Source organism: Zonotrichia albicollis, chromosome 4 (genome assembly GCF_047830755.1).
Source record: "Zonotrichia albicollis isolate bZonAlb1 chromosome 4, bZonAlb1.hap1, whole genome shotgun sequence".
Taxonomy (NCBI): Eukaryota; Metazoa; Chordata; class Aves; order Passeriformes; family Passerellidae; genus Zonotrichia; species Zonotrichia albicollis.
Window position 1 is genome coordinate 15,923,684 of NC_133822.1, and position 12,350 is coordinate 15,936,033.

A 12,350-nucleotide genomic window follows, 5' to 3' on the forward strand; every position below is an offset into this window, starting at 1 on the left:
GTCTGTCACCCTCTCCTCAAAGGGAACCTTGAGATTTATAATCAAGCTGGGCTAGGATTATATTTTTTAGGTCAAACCATTGAGACAAACTTCCCAGAAAATATATGTAATCACTGGGCAAGTTCAATTTTATAGTTAGATGATGGGGAAAGTCTGCATCTCACACTCCACAAGCCAGAAGGCAGGAGGTTGCTCTCTTCAAAGCTCTGTAACAGGAACTGTGTGAAAACAACTCACCTCCTGCTTCTTATGAGCTTACACACTGACCTGCAACATCCTACTTCAAAAGTGAAATGTTCCAGTAGTAGGAGCATATTCAAATAAACAAATGAAAGTTCAAAATGTTTTCAGGAATCAGTTCCCTAAAGAATCAGAACTAGGATCTTATTTGTTTCCATATTCTTAATTTTTGAAAACCAGTTTCTTTGTTAAACTTTGCTTGACAAACAGCGCTTTAAAGACAGGCACCATGTGAACCACAACAAGCTGAAATACATCTTGTAAAAAGACAAAGCATTTAAAACAAGTTCTATCAGAAAACAATAGTTTAATAGTCCTTCCCTTAAACATTGTCCCAAACACGTTTTCATAATCACCACCATTATCTTGGGCAACGTCTTTTCAAATCTACCAACACCGTCTGTCAGAAAATTCACTGAATGACTCAGACAGACACATTCAAATCATAAATACTCAAAACTGCTATTTCCATTTCAGAACTACTTCTGTTCAAGGATTTGAATTGCTGATGGCATAATAATCCAACGACCTCATGAAGTTTCCTTATCAGGATCTCCCCCATGCACAAAGAGCATGTCCACTGACCAAAGCCAGCCTTGTGCTTTGCACAGTGCCTTGGACAATATGGTTATGCAATCCAAAACCCATAAAACTTGCAACATTTTTAGTGCCTAATACTGAGTATCTTTTGTACATGAATGCTTGACACAGCTCCTTGAACATGCAACTGAAGACATGAGATAACAGCAGAGATCCCAGCATTAAAATCACTGCCATTACATGCCCTGCCAATTCCCATTAATTTCCCTTCATCACAGACCTACAGAAACGCTTGCCTAGAGCAAGCACAGGCTTTCCAAAGCTCAGCCTTCCAACCCTGTGTCCAGGAGTCAGCCTTTCAGTCTGAATCTCACCCACACTGCCAAAACCCCTGGTCACTAGCCACTTGCCACACTCATAGCAATGTCACCAGCTCAGCAGCACTGACTCAGGTCCATCAGGGGTATGGAGTGATGGAAAGCCCCATGGCTCTGGCTCTCTTGTCTCTTCAAGACAATTTAAGCTTCTCTACCCATGGCACTTTAAATCTATATTTGAGAATATACATATAATATATAAGAATCTGCTGGAGAAATTTTCACCATGAAAGGTTTTGCTTGAAGTACGCCAAAAATACACTCCTGTCCTTCACACCACATTATGTTTCCAGATCTGATTTACGCTCAGAAAGGATCATTTTGAAAACCTGGGCTAGGTTGGGGTGCAGCTTTTAGCTCCTCCATCACTTATTCTGATTCAGTTTTCCACATTAGCAACGATCCTCCATGGCTTTCACAGCAAAGCTGCCAACAACCTTATTCACAACCATATTTAGTTGTCAGCTCAGACAATTGAATAATTTCTGTATTGTACCAACTAATCTTACACTTCCAACACAACAATGACTTCCTTTTAAGTTACCTACTAACACACACTTACAGTCTTCTTACAGGTTTAAGTGTCACAGAACAGATGAAGTTCACACATTATTAATAAGTTATCCTATAATGCAAACACCACAGCAGGAAATCATCTTAACTGCAAGTGGCTGGCAACCCCATAGGAAAAGAAAAAAAGGAACTCATAACACAAACTTCCTCTCTGCTATAAACAAGGCTAGGTCACAGCCAAAGACAACAAGGAAAACTGGCCATGTTTCACGATCGTGCTGCACCCATAACTCCAAGACACAACGCCTACTTTTGCTGATCACAAACATGTTTTGCTCTGCTACAGCAGCTGAAGTAGTCTCAGTAAGGTTGTGCAGCAAACAAGCACCTCCACACCGAAATACTACAAAAAGGACTCTGAGCATTTTCACAACTCTGAGTGCGGTGCTGCACACAGCTCTTCACTGACTGCCAGAACAGACCTGAGAAGCCAGGAGCCAGGATGAAGGCAGAAATTCGATACTCCCTGACACTGACTACAGCAAGGGAGTGAAAACAGGCGTTTAAATTACACCCTAAGACATCAACTCAAAGCCAGATTATGCCAAGAAGGCTTTGCCCACAGGGCCTGGTCAGTTTCATACAATTCGATCCATTTTTAAAAATACACACAACGGTTGTGATCCACAAGACAACTAGAGGTAACATCTAAAAGATTTCTGCTGTGTGACAAGTGCATGATAGTATACATACCCAAAGTGACAAAGCTTGTATAACAAAAACTAAAAAGTTCTAATTTAATATTAATGGTTTTCTGAAAACAAATGCCCACACATCTACAGAAGCCACAGAATCATCTGACTTGTAAGGCTAAGACAAGCACAAGAAGGAACTAACACTGCTTGAAAACCCCAGCAAAGAAGAACAGCTGTCATCTCTTCTTTGTTTTCCAGCCGATTACCATATGTTTCAACGTCTTTGTTGATCATCCCAAGCAAACAAGAGATGAACACCTGATTCTCTCAGGAATAAAAAAAAAACCCAGCAAAAGTTTTTAAAAAGTTTTTTCTGATGCCACTTGAGACTATCCAAACTGTGCTTACCCTAATATCAAATATTTATATTACATTATCTACTGTCGGTAACTCCAGTGTTTATAGATATAAGCACTTAAAAACACTCTGCTGTCAAAAAGGGCTCCCATACTGTGCAAGCGGAGGAATTATTACTTCTATTGCCTCCCTAAGAAGCTTTCAGGCGCAGCAGCAGATTTCCCTGCCCTCACAAGCAACAAGTGCACGGAAGGCTATAAACAAGACCCACTTACGGTGCTCTTGACCCACTTAGCGCGCTCCCCTGGCCCAAAGCCTCCTCCCGCGGCCGGCGATTCCCGGTGCTCCGCCGTGCCCCGAGCGCTCTCGCTGCCTGAAGGCTCCGCTCACCCGCAGGGCCCAGCCCGGCCCGGCCCGGCCCAGCCAGCGCCCTCCGCCCTCTGCCCTCCTCCCGCCCCGCCAGCAGCGGCTCCAGCGCAGGCCGCCCGCCCTCCAGCCCTCCCGCCCGCCGCGGTCCCTCCCGCCGCCCCGAAGAGCGGCCGCACGCCCGGGCGGGCAGCCCCGGCCCCGCGGGCCGCGGTCAGGCCGCGCAGCCCCCGCGGAGCGGAGCGCGGCCGCGGCTGCCCGGCGCTCGCTCACCTGGCAACGGCCGGCGGAGGTGCTGCCGCCGCCCCCGTCCCGCGGCCGCCGCTGCCGCCGCCGCCGCCCGCCCGGCCCGGCCGCCGCCTCCTCCGGCCCTACGGCGTCACCATCGCACGAGGCCGCCGCCGCCAATGCGGGAGGCGCCGCCGCGGCTGCGCGCCCGGGGCCGGAAGGACGCGCGGCGGGCCCGGGCCGGGCCGCGTACGGAGGAGGCGGCGCCGAGGCCGCGCAGCCGCAGCGGGAGCGGAGTGGGGCCGGGGACCGGCGTGACCCCCCTCACTCACTCCCTCCCGGGAACAGATTCCTGGAATCTGTGGGGAAAGAGTTCCGACATATCGGGTCCGGCCTGTGGCCACACACCACCATGTTGTCTAGACCATGTTCACTCTTTCTGTAAACACCTCCAGGGACGGTGACTCCCCCGGCTCCCTGGGCAGCCCAATTATTTTTCTGTAAAGAAGTTCTTCCTGATGTCCAACCTAAGCCTTCAGCTGGCCCTTTAAGACTATGTGCTGTTGTCCTGTCCCTGTTGCCTGGGGAAGAGCCAGACCCCCACCTGGCTGTACCCTCCTGAGTTTTGCAGATCCATAAGATCTCCCCTGAGCCTCCTTTCATCCAGGCTAATCAGCCCCAGCTCCCTCAGCCACTCCTTGTGAAATGTGTCCAGACCCTTCACCAGTTTCATTGCTGCCATATGGACTTGTTCCTGCACCAAAAAGTTTTTCCTGAAGTGAAGGGGCCAGAGCTGGACACAGCACTCGAGGTGTGCCCTCAGCAGTGCCCAGCACAGAGGGACAATCACTGCCCTGCTCCTGCTGGCCACAATCTCCTTGATCCAGGCCAGGATGCCGCTGGCCTCCTTGGGCACCTGGGCACGCTGCTGGCTCATGTTCAGCTGGTTGTTGACCAACACTCCCAAGTCCTTTTCCAGGTGGCTTTCCAACCACTCTGCTGTGGTATTCTCATGCCCTCTGAACAGAGAGAAGCTGTGAGAGAAGCAGAGGAGAAGGAAAAACAACTCTTATCTCTGCTTGCTGCTCCTGTTGTTTTGACCATGTGGAATATGTTGGAGGATTATTTACCTGAAGGGATTGCTCGATTGGATTCTGGTGACGGTGTTTTGATTCAATGACCAATTGGATCCACATGTGTGTGTGTGTGTGTGTGTGTGTGTTGGGACTGTTTTCCAGTAGTTAGTTAGAAGTAAGTATGATATAGTATAGTATGTATCTCTTTAAATAGTTATATAATATAGTGTAATATAATATAGTGTAATAAAATAATTAATTAGCCTTCTGATATCATGGAGTTCTGCACATCATTCTTCCCAGACATTGGGGTCACCTGATAATCCAATACTCGTCCCCAGCCTGTATCACTACATGGGACTGTTGTGGCCAAAGAACGGAAGGGATTGGCAAAGAACGGAGTTTCCAGCCCCAGCGATGGCCTCCAGGCTGGAGGGGAGTTCCCCTTTTGGCTGCTTCCTGCGTGCCCTGAGTAGGCAGTGCCACCCTCTCCTCTCAGAATCGGTGTCAGGGGAAAACCCAGCACTTCCATGACCACGAGGCCACCTGTGGGAACAGCCCAGAGCTGCCCAGGCACAGCAGAGAAGGTGCCCAACAGAACTCGTACCAGAAAGGACAAAAAGAATCATGATCAGCAGTTGTCAATCCCCAAATAACATTAACAAACCCCCTATTATAACACAACGATCATATCATCTCATGGCCTCCATCCATCAGTCTTCTCCTGTAGGACCTGAAGCTGTTACTACAATCTCTTGTTTCTTAGCTCTGTTTAAATGACAGTTGAGATCTATTTTGTTTTTGCATTAGAAGAGAAAACACTGGGAGAGGACCTGAATGGGGGTCTGAACGTGTCTGGATGAGGGCGCCAAGAAGATGGAGCCAGCCTCTTTTCAGTGATGCCAGGCAACAGGACAAGAGGCAGACATTGATGCACAGGAAATTCCACCTGAATATGAATATGAGGAAGGACTTCTTAACTGTACAAGTGACCATGCACTGGAACAGAATGTCCAGAGAGGGTGTGAAACCTCCCTTTAGGGACATATTCCAGAGCCATCTGGACACAGTCCCACATGCTCTGGGATGGCCCTGCTCGAGCAGGGAGGGGGGACCAGATGACCCTGTGGTCCCTTCCAGCCTGACCCAGTGTGTGGTTCTGTGGTGTGGACACCCCTGTCCAGGGCAGCTGGAGGAGGGGGAAGAGGCCTCACTGGACATGCTGACCTGCCTGTCCAGGGCCCAAACTCCTGTGTCTGGTGTAAAGCATGGAGGGGGAGCACCAAAGAGAACAAGAACTTGCCCTGTTAAGGAATGGGAAGTGTTGGCTGAGCAGTGGGAAAACCTCTGTGACATGGAGATTTCACCTCCCAAAACAGTGTCTTTGGGGAAAATGGTGGAAACCCTACACCTACAAGTTCTACAGTGAGACCAGTCAAAACACTACTCTGTTAGAGAACAATCTTAGCAATTGCCAAGGAGAATAACTGGGTGATTTGGAGAGCCTGTCTGTAATTTGTGTGGCTCTATGCACTGTAGTGCTTTACTGAGCACCAATACACTTGTCCCCACACCCAGAAATTCTAGCTCAAACCAGTGACTGTGAATGAGACACTTAAAGGAAGCAAAATTATCCCTATAAATTAATATTTGAGTTGTTTTGATCCCTAATACCCACAAACAACAAATACATCCTGCCCATTCCTTAAAACTCTGTTTATAAAACTATGATTCCCTATTGCCTCCTTTAAAATATGCCCCATCTTGCACATTTTTCAAAGTTTTTGTTATTGTGAAAGGAGCAAGGTAGTTACTGAACACTACATTTTCACTCTTACACGTACTTTGGGTTTCTCTCATCAATCAAGATGTATTTTGGCATCTGTTGGGCAGCAGCACGGGAGCAGCAGCTGCAGTGGCTGCTCCAGCTCCACCCCGTGCCTGTCGGATGAAGTATTTCCTGCCCTGTCTTTCAGGATTTCTTCTGTAAAATGGCGCTAATGATTTGAAAATATTTTGAGCTTCATTGACGAAAAATATACGTAAAAACTGCATGTCATTTTCATCTGTCATTTCCTGTCCCCATAACTTAACGTGTATGCAGCCAATTAAGAGGGAAAATGAGATAGGAATATTGATTCAATAAATATTAAATAAAAGGAATTTGGGTAGTTTATTCTGGTTCAAGAGGCTGGAAATCAAAAAGCAAAGCTGTGCCCTGCAATACAGTAAAACACATTTTCAAAACCAGAGTTAAGTACTGCCTGGGCGTTTGCAGATGATTCCTAGAAAATGTAGCAGTAATAAAATGTTCATTGCCTTAATTCCTTCAGAATGTGTCTGTCCTATATACACAGCCCTGTGATTTGTGGAAGTTGGCAGGTCATTACTGGTTAACTCTGTTGTTCCCGAGCAAGAGAAAACAAATCTGCCTGCGGAAACTGAGCTTGGCCAGGATCATCACAGTGAACTGCAGAGAGCTGCTGCTCTAAAAAACTGGTCTAGCTATTTGCTCAGGCCAAGCAGATGCTAAATCCTTGTGCAGCTCCTTGAGGCTGTGGACAAGACAGGGTTACACTTAGCTCTAACAATGGGTCTACCCCACATATTTTCATTTTTTTCCCCTGAAAGGCAGTGTTGGTATGGTAATGCCCCATCCAGCATCATCGGGATGTTTTGGGAGTCTTGTGAAGGGCTGACACAGCGATGTGGCACTCTAGGAACAGCCACAAGACAAATGATGATTCAGAATAAAACTGCTTTAGGGTAAGCAAGAGCCTGGACCTTTTTTCTTTTTTTTTTCTTCAGGATTGGGTTACTGCTGCAAACTTTTAAACTGTTTCATCTCTGTTGGCAAACATACCTGGGCAACTCCCTTCTGTCCACAGGACAGCTGCCATCCTGAGGGAAAAGGGGAAAATGGGTGGGAAAAGGGGAAAATGGGTGGGAAAATAGCCTGGGGGAGGCACTGCAACCTCCCAGCTAAGCAGCTCTGACCACTCTATTTTTATTTCTTTCCTTATCAGAGTCTTCCTCTCCTCCCAAATCAGCAAGGGCCCCACCCTCTCCACCCACTCAGGCAGGCAGCTGAAGTCTGGTGCACCCACCACATTCCAAACAGCTGGAACTGCTGCCAGTCCCGACAGCTTGCATTGGGTGGGTGACATGGAGAGGTGACATTAGGGCAGGTGTCCAACTCGAGTGTCACAGGGCAGTATTTAGTACTTCTTTTTATGGCTGCTGCATTTTATCTCTGCTCACAGGGAGAATTCCTGACCCTGTTTGCTCCCCCTTTCTTTCTATCTTCAAGGAAATGTTATCGTGTAGGTCATATCTTTTTGAATTCTAATTAAGAAAAAAAATTTGAAAAATCAACTGTCATTTAAACAGAGCTAAGAAACAAGAGATTTTAGTAACAGCTCCAGGTCCTGCAGGAGAAGACTGGTGGATGGAGGCCATGAGCATGATATGATCATTGTATTATAACAGGGGGTTTATTATTGTAATTTGGGGATTCACAACTCCTGATCATGATTCTTTCTGTCTTTTCTGGTTCTGCTGGGCACAGAAATTTAACCTTTGCTTATCTTTGAGCTGGTTATATTTAGATTTCAGAGCTGGTATGGAGGAGGTGGCCCAGTCCCGAAGCCTGGAGCTGGGACAGGCTCTGCATCCACAAGCCTTTGCACACAGGGTGGTGGTGCCAGAGAGTTAGAATGTGGCCAGGATACATCTGCACCAAGGAGATGGATGAATCTGTGTCCCAAAAATTAGACACAGCCAGAGTCTGCCTGTGAGAAGAAGGGGATCTGAGATTATGTTCACATCTGCTGTGTGTCTGTCCTATGACAGTTCCTTCACAGCCTGCCCTTCAGTGAATTTCCCTTCACAGAGTATCTGCTAGGAACTTTTTAACCTGAAATGGAGTTAAACAAAAGCTAAATGAAAGTTAATGACCATATAAGCAGCTGATTCTGGAATAGCCTTGTGACAGACACTTGAGAAATGCCCTGTAGTTATTGGAAGGTATTTCCCAAGGTCTCCTTGGGATGTTCTGTGGCTGTGTCAGCAGATGAAAATACTGTCTATATTTCTGTAGCCACAGGTGATGAGGAATTGCTCCTACAGTGTAATTTAAACCTACTAGGGCTCTCCCTGGATGGGGTCAAGTGTGCAGAGAGGGACTCTTGCATGTTTGATTTCATATGACTGAACAAGATCTGCTCAATTTATGCTTTCTCAGGGTCCATAGGGAACAAACTTTGGTCCATATAGAAAGTACAAGTTACACCAGTGCTGCATGTCTGGATTCAACGTGGCAGTTTACTGAATTGCAAAAGGCCACTCTGCTACACTGAGCCCTGAGCAGGCACAGACTGTTTGGGGACAAAGAATGGGAGCCTCCAAATGGTTCAAGTGGCCTGAAGTTCAGCAGTGTTAAAAGGTTCATTTAAATTTTCTCACAAACCTCTCAGAGGTTCTTTGTAGCATGATTAATAACAACTGAACGTTTCTGTTCTGGGATCAGCCATTGCTTAGCTTACCTTGCAGCAGAGCACACTGAGGCCTCATTCATTCCCACTCTAACTCAGGCAGTAGTTGCCAGCTGGAAAATGATGACAGATTTGCATCCTGTTCTGCTCTGTTTAGGAGCCCGTGCTCACTGCCTGGCAGTAACAGTATATTTGCACAGTGCCTTTAAGCCCAAAATGTTGTAATTTTACATGACTTAAGGGTGGCCATTTCTATCAGCCCTGAAGTGCAGCAGCTTCAGGGCTGGAATGTGGCAGCCAGTTACCAGACCACAGCACATAACAGAGTACTGTGTGAGTATCTTATCCACATGAAACTGCAAACAGAATTTGAGCAGGCAGAAACCAGGCTGACCTCCCTAAGCCTTACTTTATCTACAAGATCTTCAATACCCATAAATAAACAAGCCCTGAGCTGACCTCTCTTTTGTAGCATTGTGCCAGGGCAATGTTTTGCTGCTGCAGACCCTCTGAGGCTCCTGCTGAGCCCCCCAGCAACCCCCTCCGACCCTGCAAGGTGCTGCTGTGCCAAATTGAGTGTCCCCACACAATGAGGGTACAGCTGCCTGCCTGCCAGAGTTAATGAGCAGAGAACCTCAGCCTTCAATTAAACTTTTTTCAGCCATGTTTCTGAAAGATCTTTACAGAAAAAAAAAGGAGGTATCCTGCTCCTTGTTTTATACAGAAGGAGGCTGGAGGCTAAAATGCAAAGAAATTAAGTAACTATGTGAAAATTACAAAGCAGATTATCAGCAGAGCTCAGAATTCAGCTCAGCTCCCAGCCCCACCACACCCCTTTCTATCACTTCGTGCATCAAACAAGGCACAACTTAAAATCCACCACTTTTTACCTTCCATGGGAAAGAAGCAGTTCTGCTGCAGCTTTCTCTTTGACTTTGGATTGCATCAAACCAGTCTGGCTATGCTCTTATTTTATACTTACCACCACCCTATGGAGGTTCTTTTATGTGTGAGTGCCATTGAAATCAAGTTTAAAGCTAGAGTTTAGTGGGATCAAATTTTTGGATACAAAATTCCCAGAACATCTAAAATACTGAAACCTGAAAAGAAAAGAGAGGAAAGAAATCTAATGGTCACTTCTATCCCTATATGGTCCCAGTCCAATAGGAACTGCTGGCTCCAACCAGCCTGCCAGAGGTCTGGAATGCTGGGACAAAAGGCCAAAAAACATATTTTTTTCCACCCAGACAACATTTTAGGTGGAAAAAGAAGGACATATCCAGGGACACCCAGATGAATAGCAGCCCTAACAATGCCAACTTTTCCACTCTCAGAGTTGTTTACACCCACAAAATTGATTGTGGTGCCAAACCACAAGGAGAGTTGTGACTCCCTAAAATGTGTGGTCTTTATCAGAAAGGCCAGATGAAGTAATTTTGAGCTATTAGACACATTAACAATGCCTGAGGGTGTCATACACAAAGAGCTGACACCTTGAAGCACTGATGCAAGAAGGATGGACAAGAACACGAGGTGAGGGTGGTGGGAGGAAAGGTCTTTTTCAGATGTATCCAAGGTAGAGCAAATTTTATTACTGGGCTAGAAACAGAGTATCCCAGGAGTGAATAGATCACACATTTGATCCCGTCTTGGGCTCAGTCCAACTCCCACTGAAGTTTAATGGAAGTTGGATCGGCCGCTGCATTCACATTTTTTCCATGCATGGAAAACTATTTCCGTTACTTTGAATTACAATACCACTGGCTTTGGATTTTATATAATAAAGTAAATCTAGACCACTGTTTATATTCCAAAAAACTGCATTCTGGGATGCCAGCAAATATATTGCCTGTTGGATTAAAAAAAAAAATAAAATAAAAACTGGACACATTGGTTTAAAAAAACAACAGCTCCTAATTATTAAGCATAATTTCTCTTCCTTGTGCTTTTCTGGAGTCCTCAAATATTTGAAATATGAAAGGTACATATAAATTGTTCTCTGCTGGTTGAAATGGTGGAATCTGTAAAACTGCAATGTTTTATAAGAAACAGGTTTAATATAAAAACAATAATCTTCATGACTGGCTCCTTGCTTATCGGTATATTTTAAGCATTTTAAAATTTACAGGGAAAAAAAACCCCAACACCCTTGTGGTGTCAGTAACAAAACGGATGCATATTAGCAAACCCTCATATTTTGGGAATTGGCTTCTCTTGATTGTTCTGACTGCAAATGAACTCTGCAGATGCTGAGAGGTACAGGAAATGTCTTGTGCTAGAAACAGCATTTGCTCCCTGCTTTATGAATTGGATTGTACTAAAATCCCAATGTGGTAAGACTGATTAGCAGACTTTGGTAATGCCTTCTGCCCTGGTACAGCTTTATTACCAAGGAAATAAAACAGAGAAGACTTCCACAGTGAACACACACCCACACCCTGGGAGCAAACATTCCTGTGGTTAGCTGATGCCAGGGAAGAGCACAGCCCCTGCCCTCTGAAACAGAGCAGCAAAATAAAAGAACCTCACCAAAAGAATAAAACAAAACAGGCATATACACAAGTAACAGAGGGAAAGAAACGTCATTGAGGGATGTTTCATGTTAAAGAGAAGCTATACAGCTGGGCTGGTGGTGAGGAGGATTTAACAGAGCTGAACAAGGTGGTGACCACCTGCAGCCACTTCAGAGAGAACTGACAGCAGGATGAGGAGTGCAGCCATGAGCATGTGTGTGTGTGCAGCACGTCTTTCCACTGACAAATATACTCTGCAAACACCCCTGGCACCAGCAGCTTTTCCTCTCTATTGAAAAATGAAGTTTCAGCATGGGATTTAAAGGAAAAAGAAAGAATCCCTCACACACACAGCCACGTGGTTTGAGCTGGGCAGATTTCCCTCAGCCCAGGTGGTGCAGAAGAGCCAGGTGCTGGCTTCATGGACACTGCCAGGCTGCGCACTGGTCAGCCACAGGCTGAACCTTCCTTCCTCACAACAGCAGCCTGTGAACTTTCCTCTACCCCACTGTGGTCTGGGGAGCATCCAGGAATGGTTTACAAGACTCTGGATTTTAAGCCATACTCACATAGCCTTAGCTAACCTTCCCTCTAAACGTGACAAAGCCCTTTAGAGGCACCAAGAATTAGTTCCAAAATTTCCCAGTGCAGGATTTGAAATCTGAATAACTAGGACTCACCCATGACTGGCTGTAACTTCCAATGTGCAGTAAGTGTTCCAAAATGCTGAGATTTACTGATCAGAGAGAAGAAAAGAGGAGTGGGTTCTCTCACTGGCTTTCTTTCTGTAATGAAAGAGCACATGCTGGTATGCTTTGACTGAAGCATCCGAGGGGAGATGCACCCAAAGACAGATTCCCTGGCAGAACTGAAGGAACATCAAATTAGCTGGCCTGATGTGGGGCGGGGGGGGGGGGGGACACTTCAAAACCAAAATGTCTCTTAAATAAGC

General features: G+C 46.0%; 1 protein-coding gene across 2 annotated transcripts in view; it reads right to left on the bottom strand.

Annotated features, from left to right (window-relative positions):
* Positions 1 to 3,524, bottom strand: part of ADIPOR2 (adiponectin receptor 2) — a 42,438-nt gene extending 38,914 nt beyond the window's left edge. The window contains exon 1 of one of the 2 annotated variants that reach the window (XM_005482672.4): positions 3,362 to 3,524. The gene's annotated coding sequence lies outside the window, so the exon portion shown is untranslated. Of the gene's footprint in view, positions 1 to 2,997; positions 3,152 to 3,361 lie in introns of those variants that run through there. The other variant, XM_014264104.3, reaches the window with a different exon arrangement.
* Positions 3,525 to 12,350: the final 8,826 nt, after the last annotated feature.